General features: G+C 40.9%; 1 long non-coding RNA gene across 1 annotated transcript; it reads left to right on the forward strand.

Moving 5' to 3' along the window:
* Positions 1-6271: 6271 nt before the first annotated feature.
* On the forward strand, positions 6272-21409 carry LOC124511828 (uncharacterized). The gene is made up of 3 exons (XR_006961965.1): positions 6272-7331; positions 10175-10282; positions 21144-21409. It is a non-coding gene; the product is annotated as an uncharacterized LOC124511828 (long non-coding RNA).
* Positions 21410-25097: the final 3688 nt, after the last annotated feature.

The raw sequence follows: 25097 nt of genomic DNA on the forward strand, positions 1-25097 counted from the left end.
ACCTTTCAGTGGACATGCCTTAAGCTTGGTCACCACCTAACAGTAGGTCATGTATTTTTCTGATTTTTCTACCATCCAAGTTTTTTAACCACAGGAAGAATGTTTACTGTGCACCAGGTTACATCATGGCACCTACAAATAGATATGTACAGTTTACCAACATGTCCTTTTAAAAAACTGATATTGACACCTTTACTGAAAGTAAATTGACACTGTGCAAAGTGAGCCAGTGGGCTTAAATGTGTAGATTGTACTCACTGCTCTTACCAATTGGGGACTGAACAGCATTTGATGACCTAGTGAGTTTATTTGTAAATTATTTATGTTTCCTTGTCATTTCAAGGATTTAAGTTTCCAATTTAAAAGATCTGAAAGTGTCCTCAGATCTGAAATGAGTCTCTTGTAGACAGCAAATAGATGGGTCTTGTTTTTTAATCCGTTCTGATACCCTATGTCTTTTGATTGGAGCATTTAGTCCATTTACATTCAGTGTGGATCTTGAAAAACTTAATAGAAGACCATGGGGGAGGGGAAGGGGGGGAAAAAGTTACAGAGAGGGAGGGAGGCAAACCATAAGAGACTTTTAAGGACTGAGAACAAACTAAGGGTAGATGGGGGATGGGGGAAAGGGGAAAATGGGTGATGGGCAGGGAGGAGGGCACTTGTTGGGATGAGCACTGGCTGTTGTATGGAAACCAATTTGACAATAAATTATATTTAAAAATAAGTGAATAAATATCATTGAAAAAATAAAATAAAATTTTTTAATCTTTGGAAAATCCAGAAAAAATAAAAAATCACATTTCATTGAGATATGTATGTTCCTTTCTCATCAGTTAACAAGAAATCCTTTATTCTGTTGCCCCCCTTTCCCTTTCCACCTTTGCACCTACCAGTGTTCTTTTTACATTTGCAAGCTGATTGGCTTGACATGTCAACGACCCCAACCAGAGAGCCTCATCTTATAAATACCAGGCTCATTTTCCCAGATGTTTCAAACAAGATAGAATATGACCTTTCTTCATGTTGTATGTTCAGATTAGTGAGTTGGGAAAGTGTCACGTGATCACTCTATTACACAGACATGGAAATCCCTCAGAGATCATGTTTTGGGGTAGAACCACCCAGACATCTAAACTTTTAATGTAATGAACTTATTAAAACTTAAAACCTGGTTAATAATGAGTTGGAGATGTGTAAGATTTTGCTTAAGGTATGTTTTTGTTTTACTCTTGCTTTCCCAAATGCATCTTATTTTCATATTATGTTAGGACCTCAGCATGATAGACTGTGCCTCAGAGAAGACCATAGGTGAGCATACTTGAAGAAAAGTTAATGTAGTCACATACGTGTATTTAGTGTATACATTTTACAAATTCTTAGCGTATAAATCTTAATATGATTTTGGCTGCCAAATTAGATTTTATTTTGTTAACCAACTCTGTAAATTAGAAATGTCCTCAGCCATTTATTCAGCAAAGTAGAGGGAAAGAAAATGGCATCAGTTTAAACTAGAACATTTAAACCAGAATGACCTGATAATGGAAAATACGTAAAACAAAGTCCTATCTCTTCCACTCAGTGTTTCCTCCCCAAATAGAGACCAGTTTATTCTTGGTAGGTTTATTCCAACAAGCACCGTGTTATAGTGAACCATGGTCTTAATATACTTTGAAAAATGGCATATCTGTTCTATAAATCAGTATACCAATTTTCGCCTCTTTACAAAATACAAAGGAGACTTTACCAACCAGAACAAGGTAGAACCTGGTAATTCAAATACCATTCAAAACAGATACTTATCTAATAATTGGAACTAAATGTTAGGCCTCATGGCAGCCAGCTTAACAACTAAACAACTTTTAATAAAAAAAAAAAAAAGGGGTAAGCCCTTTTATGTTCTGATTTTAGCCCTCTCGACTCAGGACATTGCAGCAAGTGGTTTATTTTCAATGCCTTAAACATCCATATCATACTGTACATTAGTGGCCAGTGTAAGTACCAAGTCCCATGCTAAATTCTGTACATAGTGGTGCTGCCTTGGTCACCACCACCTTGCCCTTTCTCTGATGTTTATTTGGCAGGGACATCCCTTCCCCTTTTAGTTCATTAGTGTCCTTATGTTCATAGCAGCTCCCCACCATATAATAGAAAAGAAGCTATGAGTCGTTTACACTTTAGCATAAATGTACTTTCATGACTTCATCAAGGCTATTTGTGCCTAACTCTTTAACTGCAGAATGAAAGACTCTGGACTGTCTCTGAGAAGAATGAGCTGGGAGTAGGTCTAGTCATCAGGACCACTATAGACCTATTACCGAGAGGTACGTGGACTGCATAATTGTTGCAGATCAGCACCCGAGGCAGCTTTTTCTAAGCCATGAGACTGCCAGCTCATGCTCTCTCTCTTTTCCCCTCTCTGCTTGAGCTAGATGGACTCTTGCCTTCCACCGGCTTCCCACTTTCAGGAATCCAGGGAACATCCTCCATCCTTGAAATGATCATACATTCTTTTATCTTCCTGGGGCCCATGTCATGGTGAGAGCTGCCCTCAGGAAAAGCACAGGCTTATAGCACAGCTCTTCTGCTACCTGCAGATGGCTGGTATCCAGGAAGCCTGGAAGTGATTGGTTGCATCTGTGTGTGTGTGTGTGTGTGTGTGTGTGTGTGTGTGTGTGTGTAGAGTAGGAAAAAGTAGGAATAAGTAGGAATAAGGGAGGAATTCCTTCCCTTAGAGGAAGGGAATACATCTGACTTGCAACCCCATCACTGGAGCGCTATCTTACTTTGTGGTCCCCCAGAAGCAGATCTGGAGACAAGGATTCAAGTGCAACTGGTATGTATGCATGGTGATTCCATGAAGCATTGGTGAGAGAATAGAAAAGTGAATCAAGGAAAGGAATACCATCAAAGGGGGCATTCATAAGTCACCTGGCGCTGTGGGCAGCCCATTGGGTAACTGTGGGAGCACGTCAGCATTACTACCCCTTGCCCTGAGGGATAAGGGGTAAGGATCTTATCACAAATTCCCTTTAGTTACTGGTGACAGCCTATGGGTGGGGGTTGTTATTTCCCAAATTCCAGTGTACCACTTTGGGTCATAGAGGCTTTCTTTAGTTTCTTTGTTTCATAAGGGCAGAGATCCAGCCATTAGAGTGGGAATGCACTGAAGTGTAGCTGTGGGCAGAGCATCCATATGCTTCTCCTTCAGGCGTTTTAGGTGGTAGAAGGAGTGCAGAGAGCCATACCTGCTTGTGACAGTCTTTAGTAAGGGTTTCAGTATCTCTGCACTTAGAATTAAATTATTCATATCTCAGAAGCCCTTCACCACTGATAGTTATAGTAGGTACAGAGCATTAACACTTAAGAAGCGGGGGTGGGGGGTGGAGAGGGGGAATGCCAAGCAGTTGGTTTGGTTGAACACAAGTAAAGACTCTTAGAATCATTGGTGTGGACTGCTTATTATTAATGTCTGATTACAGTGCTGCATAAATAATTATGCATGTCATTAAATATGTGTCTGATTAACTTTGTAGTAAAATTTATGACAATACTAAGTTTTATTCACATGCTCAGCCTTCATAATATATTGCTTATGTAGCATGGTTATGACTTTAAAAAAATCTCCAAGACACTGTGGGTGTGATGACTACTTTCTTATCCATGAGTCTAGTTTATCCATTCTTCTGGAATTTCCATACACATGATAATAGTCACTGACTCTGCCTTTAGTGCTGCCAGTGGCAAAGCAATCTCACTTGCCCCGTTATTATGGCTGAGAGGATCTCTCCCCTCCTAATGTGAGTTCTCTCATCACATATTGTTGATTAATTCAGCCAACATTTATTTGGCCCCAATCATGTAACATTCATTATGCCCGATGGTGTGGATTTATATATGGATTAGAACCTGATTCTGTCCTCAAAGAGGTCATGGTCTAGTAGAGAATAATACCAACTTAGAGAAGACTGTTCAGGAAGGGAGCAAAAATGAATAAAGGGCTATGCATTTTCTGTTTCTGTAGGTACACGGTAACAAAGCTGTTCTTATATTTGGTTTCTAGAAAACATCTCTAAAGCTTCTAGTCATCATTTTTTGCCTTCAGAAATGAGTAGTGTTGTAGGATAGTACTTATTACATAGCTTAGCTTTTTGTGCTGGCTGAGAATTTGATAAATGAAAGCCATTCACTGGTAAAATGTGTTTACTTTAGCCAAGTGCACAGTGGTAGCCCCTTTTTATAATCCAAGGCTAAAGATGTCATCCATCAGACCCCATGTCTATGTACTTCTTAACAATAAACCAACTAGAAGAACTTTACTATTCACAACAAAGGTAAAATACTATCAGGAATGAGGCTTAGTATCACAGGGAAAGAGTCAGATATGTTCTTGAAGTTGATAAGTTTACTTAAAAAGGATGTATCAGGAAGCCAAGCTTGCCATTGTCAGCTCTCAGAATTGCAGTTGGCAGGAGAAATCAGGGTTAGAAATGGAACAGAGAAGGTCAACAGCAGATGGGCCAGGGAGAGGGCTAGTGTTTGTTGATCCTGTGGTCCAGTGACCTCCTAAGGGTTCTAGTGTGGGTCTGGCAGTGGGCTAGATAGTGGATCTAGGTCATGCTTGTACCCTAAAGTGAGAAAGAGGCTAGTGCGGATGGAATTTAAACAGCTTACGTATAGTCCTTCTAAAGAATTATATATTCCTGGGGCACCTGGGTGGCTCAGTTGGGTGGGCGTCTGACTTTGGCTCAAGTCATGATCTCGCGGTTTGTGAGTTCGAGCTCCGCGTCAGGCTCTGTGCTGATGGCTCAGAGCCTGGAGTCTGCTTCAGATTCTGTGTCTCCCTCTCTCTGCTCCTCTCCCACTCACTCTGTGTCTCCCTCTCTCTGCTCCTCCCTCTCTCTCTCTCTCTTTCAAAAATAAATAAAGCTTAAAAAATTTTTTAAAGAATTATATTTTCCTAACTACCAACCTAGAACATCCCAGATGATCATGCAATTTAAGGCTATGGTATACCTGTAGCAAATAGAACAGCCCCAGGAATAACAGGGAAATCAAATGATAGCAACCAATTTGGAAGCAACTCCATCCTTTCTTTGTCTGGAGCAGTGATTAGATGCAGGATCCCAGCATATAAAAATGCATGTATTAGTACATCTTTAACATAAGAGAAGATCTGGGCATGCCACTTTCTCCTCCCTCCATGCCAAACCTGTACTACATGATGAGTTTCCTGTATTCGTAGGAAACTTTGCTCCCCACCTACTCCTTCACACTACTACTTTGAGACCAGCTTGGGATCCTCCTTGCCTCTCCACACCCAGCAGGAAAGCAGCCCCTACTTGCGTCTCTTTAAATGTTTCTCAAGCCTCTGCCTTCTTTCTCAATCCCAATCCCTCTACTGTGGTCATAGCCCTTTGTGAGACCAAGTGGGTTTCCTGCTTTTATTCTTTCCCCTCTTCAACCCATCTTCCAGAGTCCCTGGCATGGCTTCTCCTACTTACCTCGAGAGTAAAGTTCAGACAGTTTGCAGCTGGTCCTTAGTTCATGTTCCAGCATCGTCTCCAGTGACCCTTTTCTTGTTCACACCAGAGACCTCACCTTCATTCTTGGGACACACCAAACAATTTCACATCACCATTCCTTACCTACCCAGTTCACTACTTTTCTGAAAATTTCCAAAGCCTTCCCAGGCAGCATTAATCACTTCTGCCTCTGTACCCCAAAAGTTACGCTTTCATTAGAGTGTTTATCGTGTTGATTGACAATCTTAATTAGCTGGGCAACACCTAGCATAGAAATTGAAACAGAGTAAATGTTCAAACATGGATTTATTTTTAACTTTAGGTCCAAAAGATTCAGCTTTTTATATCAGTCAGAGTTCTTAGTTTCAAGCAATATAAACAACTCTGACTCATTCAGGCAAGAAAGGAATGAATTGAAGGCTGTTGGGTTACTCACAGGCTTTCTGGAAGGTCCATAGAGACAGATACTTGGGACCCCGGTAGTAGAGGAGTACATAAAATCTCTGCAGGGAACCATGTGGCCGCTGCTGCTGGGTGCAGGTTCCACCAGACACACCACCTGCACCCGAAGTCTGACACTAGACTCAGCTGCTCCATCTGGAGATTAATGCAGCTCCCAGTTCTGCTGTTGCTCCAGCAAAAAATGGATTCTCTGCAGCCCCTGTTTGTCCCATGTCATGTCAGGAGTCAATCTGCTTGAGCCTGGATCACATATCTGAGCCTAGCGGCAAGGGAGGCTGGGAGAATAAGCCTGTGGCTTCCATGGGGTTGTTGGTTTCCGTCACCCATCAAGAGCCATGAGGTAGAGAAATCCCCAGACAGCTCAGATGCCAGGAAGGGGGGTGGACTGAAGGAAAGTAGAAAAAGAATGACAAGTGTCTACTAGAACTTTCTTTTAGGACACCAAGGACCTGGTTAAGAGCTTCCTTTGACAGCATAGTCTGGGTCTTAGCAGGAAAAAAAACCGAAAACAAAAAAAACGGCATGCTCAAGATGGGTGATTAGAGGAAAATTGAGTAAAGGGGGTATTTACAAAGGATGGGCAAGGTATAGGGAAGCCACAAGGGACAGTGCAGTGTTCTAGAACTAATAACAAGAGCCGTTACCACCCTAGGCCTAAAGAGGCAAGGGGAAGGAGTAGTGACTAGATGAGAGAGAAGGATGGAGAGAGAGACTGAGAGAGTGAGAGATAGCGTCACCTGAAGGGAGCCTACACCATCCAAAAGAGACACAGCCAGCCCTGGGCAACCCCTCAGGGAGAGAACAAGAGTTGTAAATGGTCCTGACTCTTCCTCTTCCTTTCCTATGAACACCTGCTGAGGCTCCCATTGGCCCCAGTTGGATGCCAGAGCATGGAGAGCCCATTTGGGCTGTTCACACTTGTCAGTCTGGTGGAATACAGTGCATGTTGGAGAAGGACAGAAGTGGATTTGGAGGAACGAATAGGAGATATGCGGCACACGAGGTTTAATCAATATGTCACCAACATTTTTCTTTTCGTTTTATTCAATATCTCCTTTGGGGATGTCACTTTGCATTTTTAGTACCCCAGTCTACAAGATAGATGATCTTAAAGTGTCCTTCTCATATTGAGCTTAACAAGATTCTGTTTTCCCCTTGTTGTTTAGAATGCTCTATTGTATGGTTCAACAATCTGTGCTATTAAAGGTTAGCAGATATGCCAACCAGTCCGTTTTGTTGTGTGTTTTTTTTTTTCCTTCACAGACTTGGAAAAAGAGTGGGACATGTGACCTACACACACAGATCAAGATTCTCCCTTTCCAGATTTTCATACAGATATACTATGTATGTATTTTCCCAGCACATGAGATTCCCTGCTGTTCATCTCTGCTTCTGCCTCATTAATAGCTAGTCCTCTAAAGAATTGTCATTAAGGGGCGCCTGGGTGGCGCAGTCGGTTAAGCGTCCGACTTCAGCCAGGTCACGATCTCGCGGTCCGTGAGTTCGAGCCCCGCGTCGGGCTCTGGGCTGATGGCTCAGAGCCTGGAGCCTGTTTCCGATTCTGTGTCTCCCTCTCTCGGCCCCTCCCCCGTTCATGCTCTGTCTCTCTCTGTCCCAAAAATAAATAAACGTTGAAAAAAAATTAAAAAAAAAATAAAGAATTGTCATTAAAATGAGCCCCTAGCATTACCAGCAGTAGTAAGCCCCTGCAAGAATTCATGCAACATAACCCCCAATCCTTTCAAAGCATATGGTAACTTGTGCAAAAACAACCAGTTGTTGGCTATTTACTCTGGAAAAGAACACGGTGGGGAAACTGTCATCATTGTTTTCAAGTATATTATAGGTTCCTTTGCAGAATATGGAAATCAATGGTTTTTCATACTCTTGGAAACCTCAGCAAGGGGAATTGAGGCACATCATGAGATATATAGGTAACAGAAGAATATTCATTTTTTACTTTTAAAAAACTACATTAAGTGAATTCTATTTTTAAAGCTTTTTTATTTGAGAGAGACAGAGAGCGCGCGCACGCGCGCATGAGTGGGGGGGAGGGGCAGAAAGTGCGAATCCCAAATGGACTCTGCACTGACTCCAGGCTCAATCCCACGAACCTTGAGATCATGACCTGAGCCAAAATCAAAGTCAGATGCTTAACCAACTGAGCCAGCCAGGGACGCCCTGAATTCTTATTTTTAAAATGCAGATGATAGAGAAATACACAGAGCAAAGAGCAGAAGTCACCCTCTGTCTGTGTTCACTTCCTTCCCCATCCCATGTCCCCTCCCGCCCCCTACCAACATTGACAATATGGCAGAAAAAGGAAGACTATTTCATAACCACAATATTACAAGCTATGTCTCCATGGGTTGTTGAGGATGGGATCTTGAAACAGTGTTTCCTGTGCGCACATCACGCTGCATCATACTTTATGAGAACAAAACCCACTTGCAAAGCTCCAAACCTGAGTTGTGTCCATGGCAGCCACTTGTGTGGGGTTCCTGAGCTCCTTCCAACCATTTACTTATTTTAAGTGATAATTGTACATTTCTGATTTGCCACGTTCCTACCAAAATAGGGATTTGCTTCATTATTTTCAAAAGAAGTTTGGGTGAAGGACTCTACCAATAATGAATATTTTACATTTCTGGGTATGATTTTTGGCATTTGTAGGAATCAAATGCCAAGAGCATTTGCTTGCCAACAGCTGGATCTGTATGCTTTTGTTAAAAAGAGATTTGCAATGCATATGGTTTATATGTGTTACAACTGCAAGAATTACATGTTTTCAGTATTACACTGAACACAGAGTTCACACATGAATTGTAGGGAAGTGTTAAAGGATTTTGAAAGCTGCTCATGAGCCTCATTCTACAGGAGGCCCTTCTCTTCTTTGGACTTCTAGGTCATGTGGAGTCAGTATCTTTTATTGCTTCTCCTACCTACTGATCTGATCCCAAGCATTATAAATGGGCTGGTGCTTAGGTGCTGGGCTCATCTTAGCAGATTCTAAGTTCCTAGAGGACAAGAAAGTTATTCTAGGCTGACACAAACAATGACTTCCTTGACCCTTCCCTTCCATAGCCCTCTTACAAGATCCTGAACCTCTCATTTATTTACAACCATGTTAAAATACCCATGCAGGGTGAATCTGAATGCCCACATGGGTGGCTGTCTCCTTCATCACCCATAGTCTATTCACCACCTATAAAACCTGTAGATTTTACATCCTAAAAGCATCTCTGAAATCCATCCATTTCTTTATATCTTCATGACCACATCTCTATCCAGCCACCGTTATTGTGCTCCTAGATCATTACAGTCGTCTTCAGCTGGCTTCCACTCATCTGTTCTGAAGCCCTTTCATCAGTTCTCCACGGGGCAGAAGAGTCGTATTTTAAAAATGCTCATACCCCTCCCTACTTAAAATTCTTCAATAGCTTCCTATTTGCCACTCAAAAGGAACCACACTCTTCACCACAGCCTGCCCCCACCTGCCTCTCCAGCCTCACCTCACTCACGCTCTCCCTTATCTCTGACCTCCAGTCCCAACTGGCGTTTCCATCCCTCCATGCTCTCCCCTGCCCATGAGCCTTTGCACATGCTGAGCCTCTGCTTGGAAGGCTGCTCCAGTCCCCTTCACCCAGTAAAATCTCTTCGTCATTCAGATCTCAGTGAAATTGACATGTCCTGAGTGAAGACTTCACTGTGGCCCCTTGGATGTGGATCACTTTGCCATGTGCCTCTCCTTAGGAATTACCACAGTTGGTAATTAAACAGTTATTTGTGTGAGCCTTTGCTTAATGTCTGTCTTCCTCCACTAGACCATAAAGTCTGTGCGGCCAGCTACCCTGTCCGTGTTTATTCATCATTGCAACCCAGCACTACATCTAGCATATTATAAACTCATCATAAATATTTATTTAAAAAAGAAAAAAGGAAGGAAAGAAAGAAAGGAAGAAACAGAAAGAAGAAACAGTAAGAAAAGAAGGAAGGAAGGTGAAAGATTGTTGAAAGCCAGTCTGGGCTGCTTACTGGGAAAATTATTCGGAGACTTCCACATTTACTACCTATAATGGCTTTTTTGCTGTTACTATGTTACTGTGGAGTTTGATAAAAATCGTCTTCTTTTCATTCTTTTCTTTCGGGCTCCACGTTTTGTATAATTGTGAACTTTTGTCATGCAGATGCTCTTACTCCGCCTGCCTCAAATATCCAACTGGCTGCTGGATACGTCAGCCTGGTTTCCCACCAGCCAAGATGTGCACTAATTGCGTGTGCAATTCAGAACTGAGGTATGCAGGGTTTAACGCATTGTACCTCCACTCCTGTCCCCAGAAAGCCCCAGTCCTCTTTCTGAGTGTGTGACCTAGGCTCCTTGCTCACCACTAAATCTCCTGATTTGTCTGGCACATGCCTCGCACACCTTCCCACTCCACTCTCTAGTCCTATTTTCTCTCAGCCTGGAAGGTTACAGTAGCCTCTTCCCTGGCCTCTCAGTTGCAAAATTCGGGCCCTCCAGCCCATCTTCCTCTGCATTGCCCCCAGAGTTCTCTCTTGAACGTGCAAATCTTATCATGTCACTTCCTGTAGAGAATGTCTCTGTGACTGGCTGTCACCCTTGGGTTAACAGGAAAACGTAACCTGGCATTCAAGGCCTTTTGTCACTCAGCGCTTGTCATCCCTCATCCCCAGGTTTATGCCTCCTTGCTTGTTGTCTGCAGTCACTGATGGGGCTGATGGACACCCTTGCCCTTTTGCACCTGCTGTTCCAGTGGCCTGGAATGTCCTCCCCCATCTTGTCTGGCAAACTTCTCCTCACCATTAAATTCCACATTTGTCAACCCTGCGGTGAAGCCCCAGGCAAACATGGAAACAGTCACTCTCTCTACACTTGCTTTGTAGAATGGAGCATGAAGTTGGCTTAGAGACAGCTGAGATGGACCAGCCGAGAGGTGGTGGTGGTGGAAAGTAAGGCAGTAGCTGGGGAATGGAATGAAGAAGGTCTCGGATATACTCCCAGTGTAGGGTTTTCGGAACCTACTGACAGATTGGATGTGGGGAAGAGAAGGTGGGAGGGTTCCAGGAGGCCGTAGCCTCTAATCAGAGGAAGCAGCTACAACAGCAGAAAGAAAATTACAAGGAAAAATACTCACATGCTGATCACCCACATTGAATACATTTTAACTCTTACCTCAGTCTCATTTTTACTCCCTTCTATCTCCATCCCCTACATCCTCCCCACTTCCCACCCCTACACACATGGATTAGTTTGAAGTAAACCCAGACATCTTATAATTTCCTCTGGAAATTATTCTAGCCTGGGTCTCTAAAACATTATCACTCCTAAAAAAGTTAAGAGGAAAAGAATACAACAAAAAAATTAATGTCATTATATCCTCAGATATACATTTAGTGTTTACATTTTCCTGATTGTCTTTTTTTAAGTAGGTGGTTTTTCTTTCTTTCCTTTTCTTTCTTTCTTTCTTTCTTTCTTTCTTTCTTTCTTTCTTTCTTTCAACTTATTTATTTTGAGAGAGAGGGAGAGAGAGAATGGGGGAATGGCAGAGAAAGAAGGAAAGACTCCCAAGCAGGGTCCATACTGTCAGGCTGTTGGAGAGCTCAAACTCATGAACTTTGAGATTATGACCTGAGCCAAAATCAACAGTCAGATGCTTAACCTATTGAGCCACGCGCCCCCCCCCCCGTTTTATACGTTTTATATCTTACTACCATTGGTTTATTTGAATCGGAATCTAAGTTGACCCAGGCACTGAATGCATTTGCTATGTCTCTTTAATCCCAATCATCCCTTTTGTTATGTTTCAGTTTGGTGGCTTTTGCATTGTTGCTGAAGAAACCTGGATGTTTGTTCAATAGTGTTAGGATTCCCCTGATTGCATCCCGATGACGTTGTCCATATTGTCTGTCTCCTCTATTTTTGTGAATTGACTTTATCAGATACAGGAGTGATGTTGCTGTTGCCTTTGGGAGGGGTTGGGCAGCAAGACCATTTCCTAGGTGTTGGTTTATATCTGCATCAGGAAGTTCGAAATGTCTTATAATCTCTGTTTTTGCAATGTTAACAGCCAGCGACAGTTATTGCTTATGTCCATTCATTCATTAGAACTACAAAAATGGCAACATTATAATTCTATTATTGCCTTATTTATTAACTGAAATGTTCTCTAAAGAGAAAATCCCTCTCTTCACACATTTGGCTGCCTTGGGGCATAGTTCATACAGGAGAGGTAGGATAAGTGAGTTTCTTCTTCCCTTTACATACTGGTTGTCAAAATCATGAGTTATTTCTCTTGCATCTTCCAAAGGTAACCAATGAACGTGTGTGTTGGTTACTATTGTTTTATTGTTAATATTAGTAAGAGCTTATATGTTAAATATGTTTCGTGTGTCAAAGTTATTGTATTTATTGATATTTAAATTGTTCTGTCTTTCTCCAATGGAAACCTAATCAAGTTGGCTCTGGAGTTCTCTTGACATGGCCCTAATTCTCTTTGATAGCTTCTTTGCTTTCCAGTATGTTCCAGGCTTATCTTGTACATATCCTGCCCCAGATCTGGAAGCAGCCATTTCTCTTGGGTTCCTTTCAGAGGGGAATGTTGTTTGGATATCACAAAATCTGGATAGTAAGTGGATAGAAGCTTCTGGATAGAAGCTCGTTGCTTCTGGGCTGGTTCCTGTTTAGAGTGGACAAAGGCAGAAAATGTGTGGGGTTTGTAAAAATAATGGGGCACCTGGGCAGCTCAGTCAGTTAAGTGTCCGACTTTGGCTCAGGTCATGATCTCACAGTCCGTGAGTTTGAGGCCCGCGTTGGACTCTGTGCTGACAGCTCGGAGCCTGGAGCCTGCTTCAGATTCTGTGTCTCCCTCTCTCAACCCTCTCCCCATTCATGCTCTGTCTCTCCCTGTCTCAAAAATAAATAAACATTAAAAAATTTTTTAAATAAAATGATTACTCCATTCTGATATATCCAATTCAAATTCAGGGCAACAGTTTTTACTTTGTGGATCTTATATCCATGAAGTGACTCCCTTCTCTCCTGCCAAAAATCCCTAGTTCTGAATAACCCAGAGTAATTATTAATTTGCTACATCCCACACTACACACAATCAGCCTCAGAGTAATTATACAAAAACTACAATAAACAATATGATTAATGAAAACAGCTAAGCTTTTTTTTTTTTTTTTCCTCTCTCTGTCTTTAGAGTATATCCTACCAGGGACATAAATTACTGTGTTTTAGAGTCCCTTAGAATGGTCCCTACCTGTGTGGCTCACCCACCAGCTATATTTGTAGTTAGCTTACTTGTTTTGTATATTTTTAATAATTCATTTTAAAATTTTGTTTTATAATTATAAAAATATTTACATGGCTGCAAAATCAAATTTACAAAGTCTGGCTTCCTTGTACTCTCTTCCCCCTCTCTCCCTATAAATAACCATTTAAAAATACGATTTAGGGGCACCTGGGTGGCTCAGTCGGTTAAGTGTCCGACTTTGGCTCAGGTCATGATCTCACAGTTCAGGAGATCAAGCCCCGCGTCGGGCTCTGTGCTGACAGCTCGGAGCCTGGAGCCTGCTTCGGATTCTGTGTCTCCCTCTCTCTCTGCCCCTCCCCCACTCATGCTCTGTCTCTCTGTCTCTCTCTCTCAAAAATAAACATTAAAATAAATAAATAAATAAAAATAAAAAATAAAAATACAATTTATCCTTTCAGTTTTTCAGTGTGAGGAAATGTCTGCATATTTGTGTTTATCCTCTTTTTCGGAGGCAGGAGCCTACAATAAGCACTTTTCTCCCCACCCTCCCCCCACGTTGTTTGCACTCATTGTCTCCTGGCAGTTACCTCATGGTAGCAAATACAAATCTTGGGTTTGGGCTTGTGATTCAAATGATCAAATAAAGACAGCACGTAAGTTTTTTTTTTTTTTTTTTTTTTTTTTTATATGAAGTTTATTGACAAATTGGTTTCCATACAACACCCAGTGCTCATCCCAAAAGGTGCCCTCCTCAATACCCATCACCCACCCGCCCCTCCCTCCCACCCCCCATCAACCCTTAGTTTGTTCTCAGGTTTTAACAGTCTCTTATGCTTTGGCTCTCTCCCACTCTAACGTCCTTTTTTTTTTTTTTTTTTTTTTTTTCTCCTTCCCCTCCCCCATGGGTTCCTGTTAAGTTTCTCAGGATCCACATAAGAGTGAAACCATATGGTATCTGTCTTTCTCTGTATGGCTTATTTCACTTAGCATCACACTCTCCAGTTCCATCCACGTTGCTACAAAAGGCCATATTTCATTTTTTCTCATTGCCACGTAGTATTCCATTGTGTATATAAACCACAATTTCTTTATCCATTCATCAGTTGATGGACATTTAGGCTCTTTCCATAATTTGGCTATTGTTGAGAGTGCTGCTATGAACATTGGGGTACAAGTGCCCCTATGCATCAGTACTCCTGTATCCCTTGGGTAGATTCCTAGCAGTGCTATTGCTGGGTCATAGGGTAGGTCTATTTTTAATTTTCTGAGGAACCTCCACACTGCTTTCCAGAGCGGCTGCACCAATTTGCATTCCCACCAACAGTGCAAGAGGGTTCCCGTTTCTCCACATCCTCTCCAGCATCTATAGTCTCCTGATTTGTTCATTTTGGCCACTCTGACTGGCGCAGCACGTAAGTTTTATACAGACGGCAGCAGGTTCTCACTGCTCTCTCACACATGCCACATGTAATCTGTCAGAATATAATTTCAAACTCCAAAATCGGGCCTCTTCCCACAACCTCCACTGCTTTGACCATGGCCCAAAGACCATCACCTGCTGCAGAGATTTTTGCAGTGACCTGTTCACCTTGTCCCCACTTCCATCCTCCACCCCTATGGTCTATTCTCAATACAGTTGCCATCATGAGCCTTTAAAACAAAAGTCACTGCTCTGCTCAGAACCATCTGGAAGATCCCATCTTGGTCTAATCCAGTCAGGCCTCTACACACTCACTTCCTCACCCTCCTCATCACCCATCTCTCTGAGCTCTCTTTTACCCCTTTCCTTCTCACTCCACTCCAGCCTCTGCTGTGCTCCTGCCTCAGGGCCCTTGCACTGGTTGGCACCTCTGCCTGGCATGCTCTTTCCTAATATCTGCAGTGCCCTTTCTCTCACCTCCTTCAGGCAGTTGCTCAAATGGCATCTTCTCAGTGAGCCCTACCATCCCCCCTTAAAAATTGCAACTGACCCCTCCCCCCCCCTTCCTCTATTTCTTCCATAGTACTTTTTTTTTTACCTTCTATCATGCTATATAATTTCTTATATCATGCTTATTGCTTGTGTTCTCCACAAGAAATATAAGTTCTACTAGGGTAGGGACCCTTATCTGTTTTGTTCACTGATATAGCCCAGTGCCTAAAACAGTGCCAGACATGCAACATGAACTCAATAAAAATAGATGTTTGTTAAGCAAATGAATGAATGAACGAAAATTTTCTGAATTTTAGCAGAAAGTTTAGCAGAAAATTTTCTGAATTTTAGCAGAAACTATGACCCAATGTTAGGAAAACATTCAGAGCTACACCGACTATCAGGCCCACAGGTGAACAAGGATCTTCTCCTGCTGACTAGAACATTGCTTCTTCCTCGGCCATGTCCTGGTGCTCTGGGTCTCTAATGAGACCCATGTGGCATTGTGATACCATCAGTCAGATAGCTGAAAGATAGTAATAAGAGCTTCTTATTTATATGATGTTTATTATGTTAATATAAGCTCTACATATATTAAGTCATTTAATCCTGACAGCAATCCAGTGAACAGAGTGTTAGGATTTTCCTCATTTTATAGGTGAGGCCAGAGGCACATATAGATTAAGAAATTTTCTTATGGCTGGGTAGTTCCTAAGTAGTGGAGTTGGGACCAGGATCCAAGGAGTTTGTCTCTGGAACCCAGAGCGGTCCAGTATGGTACCCTCTAGCCACCTGTGGCTATTGAGCATTTGGAATGCGGCCAGTGTTACTGAGGAACTGAATTTTTTATTTTATTTACTTTTAATTAACTTAAATTTAAATAAGAACATGTCATTACTATACTGGACAGCTCAGCTGTAAACATCTATACAATAGTGCATCTTAGTTTTGACTGGCAGAATGACAAAGAGCTATTTAACTCCTTGTTGCAATTGTTATCTAAATCCAAAGGTGCAACATCTTTGTGGGATTCCAAAAGATGCTGCAACCCATGAGTTCGTTTTCCAAACAGTGTCTTCCATTACTTGTGAGACATATGCCTCTCTGATCTTAAAACTCTCTCAAACAAGCAAAAAAAACAAAAACAAAAACAAAAAAAACCCAAAACAAACAAACAAAAAAACACCAAACACATTATTTTCCTTTCTGTTGAAAAAAAAATGGAAGATGAAAGTGTTCTGATCCTAATTTGTCCGGATTGAAGAGCCCAAGTTTGTAAGATAAAAATAAAGAGGGGGCGCCTGGGTGGCGCAGTCGGTTAAGCGTCCGACTTCAGCCAGGTCACGATCTCGCGGTCCGTGAGTTCGAGCCCCGCGTCGGGCTCTGGGTTGATGGCTCAGAGCCTGGAGCCTGTTTCTGATTCTGTGTCTCCCTCTCTCTCTGCCCCTCCCCCGTTCATGCTCTGTCTCTCTCTGTCCCAAAAATAAATAAACGTTGAAAAATAAAGAAAAGCTAATGGCAAGAGGTGTGACACTGCAGGTTGCACTGAAAATTACAAGTTACATTTCTATTGAGTTTAAATGATATATTTTTTATTTTGGAAAATTGAGAAAATGAACTTTTTAAATTTATTTTTTAATGTTTATTTATTTTTGAAAGAGAGAGACAGAGCACGAGCAGGGTAGAGGCAGAGAGAGAGAGAGACATAGAATCTGAAGCAGGCTCCAGGCTCTGAGCTGTCAGCACAGAACCCAACATGGGGCTCAAACCCACGAACCGCAAGATCATGACCTGAGCTGAGGTCAGACGCTTAACCGACTGAGCCACCCAGGTGCCCCTGAACTTTTAAAAAAAAAAGGAGAAGAGAGAACACATATATCCACCATCTGGAGTTAATTACTGACATATTTGATTCAGTCTTTTTTTTAATGTATATAGTATTTTTTAAATTGTATAAGTAATAAGAGTTTCTCCCTTTAGAAAAAAGAAAAAACACCTTATTGAGTTAAATCTCTCTTCACATGTCCCTCCAACCACAGTCCTCTTACCTTACTCCCCAAAAGTGAAACTAATCTGAACTTGGTGTATATCTTTCCAGTAATTTATATAGTCTTACATATATATACATATATAGTATACGTATGTGTGTACATACACGTGTGTGTGTGTGTGTGTGTGTGTGTGTGTGTGTGTGTACACAGTTGAGCCTTGAACAACACAGTCTAGAAACTGCATGGATCCACTTATACACAATTTTTAAAAAATAAATACAGTACAGTACTATAAATGTATTTTCCTTATGACCTTCTTAATAACATTTCCATAGCTTTCTTTATTGTAAGAATACAGTATATATGACATATGCATATAATGATACACATAACATACAAAATAAGTGTTAATTGGCTATTTATGTCACTGAGAAGGCTTCTGGTCAACAGCAGGCTATTAGCAGTTAAGGTCTGGGGGGAGTGAGAAGTTCTATGTGGATTTTTGACTCTGGGGTTTGGCATCCCTAACCCCTATATTGTTCAAGGATCAACTAACTTTATGTGTATACATATATATGTATATATATATATATATATATATATATATATATATATATATGCAAATTCTTGGAAATAACATATTTTTTGTGTGGAGTTTTTGACATTTATATCAACAATATCACACTATATCTTGTCCAGCAGCTTTTTTCACTTATTATGGTTTTTGAGCTTTGTGCATTTTTGTTACATTTAAATCTAGATTAGCGTCCCTAACTGTGATACCCTGTGAACATACCACAGTTTAGTTATCCGTTTCCTTGCTGATGGATGTTTAAGTTATGTCCACTTTATTTCAAATAATACTGCAGTAACCATACCTCTAGTGCACCTGTGTGAGTGTTTCTCTGGGACAGACAACTCTAAGATCACAGAATTTGCTCATTTTCCCTTTTACTGTGTACTACTACAACACCTCCAAATTGTACCATTTATAATCCCACTAGTAGTGTATAACAGCCTTTCTTTTCCTACACTTAAACCAGCCTTCTGATATTGGCCAACTTAAAAATTTTGCCCGTCTAAAGTAGGTAGCTTATTGTGGTTTCAAAATGTGTTCCCCTAATTGCTAGTGAGGTTCTACATCCTTCCGTGTTTATTGGCCACTCAGATTTCCTTTCCTGTGAAATTCTTGAATATATCATTTATGCTTTTTTCTATTGAGTTGTTTATCTCATTGGTTTATAGGAGTTCTTTATAACTTCGATTCATTTTTTGTTTAGCAGATATGTTGCAAGTATTTACTCCTCATTTATAACCTGCCTTTTATCCTTTTTATGATTTCGTCTGTCATCCAAAAGTTTTAATTAAGTCTTAGACTCTACTGGTGGCTTCTAACAGGTTTCTTTTCTTGAACTGATTACAGGTCTTACCAAGTCTTCACGTGTATAGTTCTACGAAAAGAAACAAAAACTGATGTGTATGACTTGGTGATTTATTAGCTGAGTGCCATGTTGGGGAGAAAAATGTTATCCTGTGCATATTTATAGCATTTTCCTTAAGAAACAGAGTTCATTTTTATGTTGTTGTGAATGTTGTGTTGTTGTGGTAATGATTTTTTTGATATCTAATAATAAAATGTTGACAGTGGTAAAATCCTTGTAATAGATTTTATGGTGAGAATTGATTTTGCCTTTTATTGTATACTCTTGGAAAGTGTTTATTCAGAGCTCCTTTTTTCTAGTTATTGGATCTGCTATCTATAATTATGCTGCAAATTGTTTCAGACATTTAAAAATTATTTTAAATAACGTCTCCTTTTAGACAGAAATTGTAGCAGATTGGAGGCAGTCCACCAGCTTTGAATCCCAGTAACCTTAGGCAAGCTACTTTCATTCTTTGTTTCTCAGTTTCCTCATCTGTAAAACGGGGTAATAATAGTACCAGTCATGGGACTGGTGTGAAGGATAAACGTCATCACACATCAGAAGGTCCCAGAGCAGTGGGTGGCACAGGGAAGGCACACTACAGATGCCTGCTGTCACTGTTTCTCAGATCTTTCAAGGTTCTTATAAATGAGGAAACACGTTGTAGAGTTAGTGCTCTCTGAAAATTGTATTCAAGCTGAAGAGCAGCTAATTAGAGAAATCCTCTAATTGTCATGTGATGTGCCATTAGTGATATCAGAAAGTCTACAAATACAAAAAATGCTGACAGCACTGATTAACCCAGAACTCTTCCGTAGATTCTCTATGACACCCTTTCGGCCCCCCAAGCTCAGTGCTTGTCTACTCCAAATACGTACAATCAATAATTTAAAAACCAAAACACAAAAGATATAACCTTGAACCACATCCCCAAAAGTGTGGCCCTTCACAAGCGTAATTGTACAATTGTCTGGTGTAGATATTTGTTCACTTCTCCCTCCCCCACTAGTCTGTAAGCTCCATGAAAGCCAAGGCAATATAGATGCCAAATTGTGTATCAGTTGAACCCACTCATTGACGTGTATTTAGAATCAGCTTGGTGAACCCTGTGTTCTGCCCACAGTCCCTGGGTGGCTGGATGCCTGGTTAGTCATGTGGACTCTCGTCCACCAGCTTACCATAGAGCACTAGGTGAGGAGTGACCAGAGCTGAGTTTGAGTCCTGGCCCTCCACTAACTGACCAATAATTGACATAACCTCCCTACACTTCAGTTTCTTCAATTATAAAGGATATTGCTATCATTACAGATGGAGTGAAATTAACATGTAAAGTGATATAAAAATGTAGGACTTTTAAATGGTCAAAGTGAAATTTCACCAGAAATTCCTTTGATGACAATCACGGGATATTAAAATGAAGATTGATGTGTACACAGGACAGGATATGAACTCGAATTACTTTATGTTTGCAGTCTATACTCTCTCCTTACCTGGGTAAATCATTCTGAGACAAGCTCACCATCTCCATTCAAGAATGATGCAAACCTGTAATGTTTTCAGAAGTGTTTTCTGAGCATTGGCAGCTTAACTAAAAGCGTCCTCTCTATTTTTCTTCTCGCTGTTGCATATAGGATAACTGCTCTCACCTGTTAACCCCCTAGCAGAAAATCCGCCTGCCACACAATAGCTTTGCAAACACAGCGTGGCACTCTGTGTGCTGCATAAAGAAGTCAGTGGGCAGGGCGTGGGGTCAGCCTGCTGTTGGGGGCAGGCTGTTTTGGTTGGCACGTCCTTTTTGTGAAGGATGTAGTCATTGTTCTGCAGTCGGTGTCAGGCGGCACACCATCTATTTACTCGCCATCCTTGAACTAACAGGGGGTATTCCTCCCCCCCCCCGGCCATAAATGGGTTGGTGTGAAAGAAGCTTCTCCTGCTGAGGGACTCACTTCTGCACTAAGTCCTCTTTGTTAATCTTCTGCAAAATAAGGCAGTTTTCTGTTGAAGAGAAAGCAATCATTAATTTTTCATAAGAGCAGCAAAAGTTGTGAATAGCAGAGGACCTCTTAAATAAAGAGCTTAGAGGTTCCGAAGAGAGAAGAATAACAAAGCCCAGGGGGGCAGGGAAAGTATATTCTTTCTTATACTATTTATCATTCCCTCCACCCCTTCATGCCCCGTTAAGAAGGAAGAAGCCATTTATGCAAACTAACATTTCTTCAAATCTCATGAACCTTCATTTTAATCTTTATCAGTGCCTTTTTAAATGAATAATACAGTGACCTTCAGTTTTGTCCTGTATTATGTGAGGTTGATTCATAAAGACTGCTTTAGTTTTTTAAATTAAGGCAGAAGCTGTATGTATTCTACTCAATTCTAGCATTAGCGTTATCCCAAGTGTGGCATTTATGTTCTTTCGCTTCTTTGGTATAAATAAATATCAAAGCAGGAAGACCAGTGTGAACTCTACAAGGAATAATAAACTAAAATAATATGGCATTGATTTTGTTCTGGGTGTCTAAATGCGTTTTTATGCTTGTGTATGTTTATAGCTTCTTTGCACGAGTGACATGAATTCCGGGCAATTAAAAAGGACATGAATTTCAAGACACTTAGGAAGAGGCTCTGCTTTCTAATAGCTCTGCATGTGACCAAGTGTAGTTCCTGAGAAAAGCACTGCAGATTGGAAACCTCCACCTTAGGAGACGGTGGAGTTATTGCCATTTTCTATTGTTTTACAATATTATTGCAAGGAAACCACATTAGGGGACTTGATTTTGGCGGCTGAAGTGCTGTATGTGGATATAACAACTTAATAAAAGAGCATAGAAAGATTCTCTTGCACCAGATGCGTGTCTTTATTTTGCGTTTCCTCAAAGACGGGCTTTGAGTCTTGTTAGTAAGGCCTCAACCTTTGTCACATTGAGTGAGGGAGACGTGGCCCAGGAGCCCAGAGCCCTGAAGGTCACAGAGAGGACTCCTTTCCAGAGGGAGGGGAACTCCACAGGGAAGGCCTTCCACATGATGAATTTCAGACACTTATTCTCCTGCATTTCAGTAGGATAAAAGGCACTCTCTGTACTGTTGGGCTTCTTAGGGCATGACTGTTATTCTTTTAAACTTTTGTTTTTGTGTTATCTAAATTACTCAAGTAACACATAAATACCAACTTCTGGGGAAAACTATAAGATTATAGACAAGTTAAAGTCCTCTTGGATCCCGACCATCAATCCAGGCTCCTTTTTGCCATCCTCTCCCTTAGTGTCCCCAACCCCCATCCAGCAACCATGCTCAGTTTCCTCTGCCTCCTTGGAAATGTCTCACATACTCTTACACAGTACCTGCAAGTCAATAGTATTAAACGACTAGACAGGATTGTTTTTAAAAGTATTTTCCCCCCGCCTGCATCGGTATAATATTCTGTGTATCTTTCTGCAACTTGCCTTTTTTTTTTTTTTTTTACAAATTAGCATTTCTTGGAGATCTTTCCATGTTAATCCATATAGATCTACTTTATTTGTTTTTATTGCTTCATGATATTTCGTGGTGTGCCTGTGCTGTGTAGTCACTTAGCTTTTATCTTAGGCGCATTTAATTGTTTTTCCAATTTTCCACTACTAAAAATGCCTCTTTAGTGTGTGACTTCTTGCGCACAAGAGTGCTCCTCTATGTTCATACATACAAGTGTGATTGCTGGGCCACACAACATGCATATTTTACGGTTTAACAGATAGGTCCGAATTGTTCTCCAAACTGGGGGCATCAGCTTACATTCCGACCAGCAAGGTATGAGGGTTTGAGATTCTCAGCATCCTCACCAAAATTATCAGATATTAAAATGTCTGCCACTTCAATGGGTGCAAAATGGTGGGGTTTTTTTATTTTAATGTACATTTCTGTTATTACAAATGAGATTAAGCTGCTTGTTATATGTTTATTGGCTATTGGCATTTCCTCCCTATGATTTGCTTATTCCTTTGAGTTATTTGCCTTATGGATTTGTAGGAGTTTTGTGTGTTTGTGTGAGTGTATGTATATATGGACATATACATACACAGTATATATATATGTGTGTGTGTATATACATATATACATATACATATGTGTATATATATATACACGTATATACATATATATATATATACACATATATATACACACATACACCCACTGTGTGTAATCTTGTACCTGCTAGATACATTGCAGTCTTTCAGACCTGGCCTGTCATTTAAATTTGTTGATGGTATCTTTTTGTCATCATTGCTTTTGACCTAGATTTCTTTTTCTCAATCTTGCTCTTCTTTTCCCCAAATTTCCTTGTAAGCATGCTGTGATTATCATCCTGAGCCCATGGTACACTGGTTCCTTTTCCAAATAATCGTATCCGTGTGAGGTTTGGAGTTGAGTCTTCTTTGCTGACCTTGTCACCACCTGCCACTCACAGCTATAGAAGAGGCTCATGTGAGAAGGGAATAGTAACTGCTATTGAAACCCATTGCAGCAGCCTAGCTTTGATGTGCAACTTTTCTTCCACATATTTATCTAGGTTGAGGGCTTGAAGTTCAAGGGAACATACATATAGGGATGGTGAGTGCAATTATATGTGGGAGGTTGGTTTTTTTTTTTTTTTTAAGGTATAATTGGGAAGAAAAAAAAACCAACTCAGCAGTTTACCTGCCATCTACGTTTCAGAAACTATGGGCCCACGACTCCCAAGGCTGTATTCTGGATTTTATTGTGCACTTCAAATTGGGATATATCTCACAACGGTTGCATTTAATTGGGAGATTATTAAAAAGCATGCACAAATTCAGAGTTTCTCACCCAGAAAATGCTGCTGGTATCCAGCCTAAATGAAGCCATTCTTCGTGTTCCACTGTCCTGCAAGGAGACATATAAAGAAGTTAAACCAGGACAGAGCTTTGGTTAGACCAGTGACCCCCAAATGTCAGTGTTTTGGAAACCACCTTGACAAATCTTGCCATAATAACTTTCCCCCTGTGCTATTTTTTTACTTAATATTCTTCTTAAATCACCTATTCTGTGATTGTAAATAAATTTACTTAAAAGGATACATTTAGCCTTCATCATGACCACAGATGTTTCACTTGTCATATATAAAATAGATAGTAACCAGGAACATAAATACAAACGCAAGAATTCTGTAGTAGGGATATACTCTGCACCTGTGGTCTGCTAGGTCTTGTTTCAAGGGGAGATTTAGCGACTATTACAAAGAGGAAATGGTGTTAAATACATAATGGTACCAAATTAAGATTTTATCCTTGATATAAATACAATTGAGAGAGAACTGAAATGAGGTCCAGTGCTATACTGCCTAAAGCATGTTGGAAATCACCACTATCCCCCACTCAGGAAAATATTGGTATGGCCAATGGATTAGAATATCCCAGTGAAATAGAATATCTTAGTCTAGGAGAGAGTGCAAGATATGTCCTACTAATTTTCCTAGGTATTCTGAGGCCAAGTTGCCTCTTCCTCCAAAACACATGCCTTGTCCTATGTCCCCTTAGAATGGCATTGATTGAATACATCACCTTCAAATGAATTTATTAACTGTACAGACCTTTGGGTGCCTGCATGCTTTTATTGGTGTGAGATCATTGCTCCATGTATCCAGATCAGATTATCTTCTGGGTTTTTCTTGGTCCTAGACCTGTGGGCCTCACATAGAAGAACTGTTCCATCAGAGTCACACCCAGCAAATGCTGTTTTTCACAGGGAGCATAAAGTGGGGGGAGGGAGACAGTAGGAGGGAATGGGAAATCTATTCAGTGGAATAGATGTCTATTTTAAGAAGAAAACAACTGGCATCTGGCAGTGACATAGGATGTCATCTCCATATTTTGAAAAGTGCTTCCATGTTACCTTAGAGTCTACTTACCTTGCTTTGGGCTCAGATGTTAACATGTACCCGTCGTATTTTTTAAACATTTTGAAATCATGCATATAGTTTTTTAAAATAAGGAATACAGGAGTGCCTGGGTGGTTCAGTCAGTTGTGCATCTGACTCTTGACTTCGGCTCCGGTCATGATCCCAGGGTCATGGGACCAAGCCCTGCATCAGGCTCGGTGCTGAGCGTGGAGCCTCCTTAAGATTCTCTCTCTCTCCCTCTGCCCCTTTCCCCTGCTCATGCTCTTTCTCTCTCTCTCTAAAATAAAAATAAATAATACAAAATGGCTTTTAAATTATTGCATTTGCCCCATCTTTCTCCCCTTCTAGTCCTACACAGAGGCAGCCAATTTAAATCCATTCTATTTGTAGGCCTTCTGGTGGTAAGCTCCACGTTTCTATGTAATATGTTCCTACTTTTGTTTGGTCATTTAACACCTTTATTTTTTAATTAAATATAATTTATTGTCAAATTTGTTTCCATACAACACCCAGTGCTCATCCCAACAGGTGCCCTCCTCAATGCCCATCACCCACTTTCCCCTCTCCTCCCCACCCCCATCAACTCTCACTTTGTTCTCAGTATTTAAGA

Source organism: Lynx rufus, unplaced genomic scaffold, assembly GCF_022079265.1.
Source record: "Lynx rufus isolate CCGP_SWC_20201006 ecotype Redwood Valley unplaced genomic scaffold, mLynRuf1.p SCAF_16, whole genome shotgun sequence".
Classification (NCBI taxonomy): Eukaryota; Metazoa; Chordata; class Mammalia; order Carnivora; family Felidae; genus Lynx; species Lynx rufus.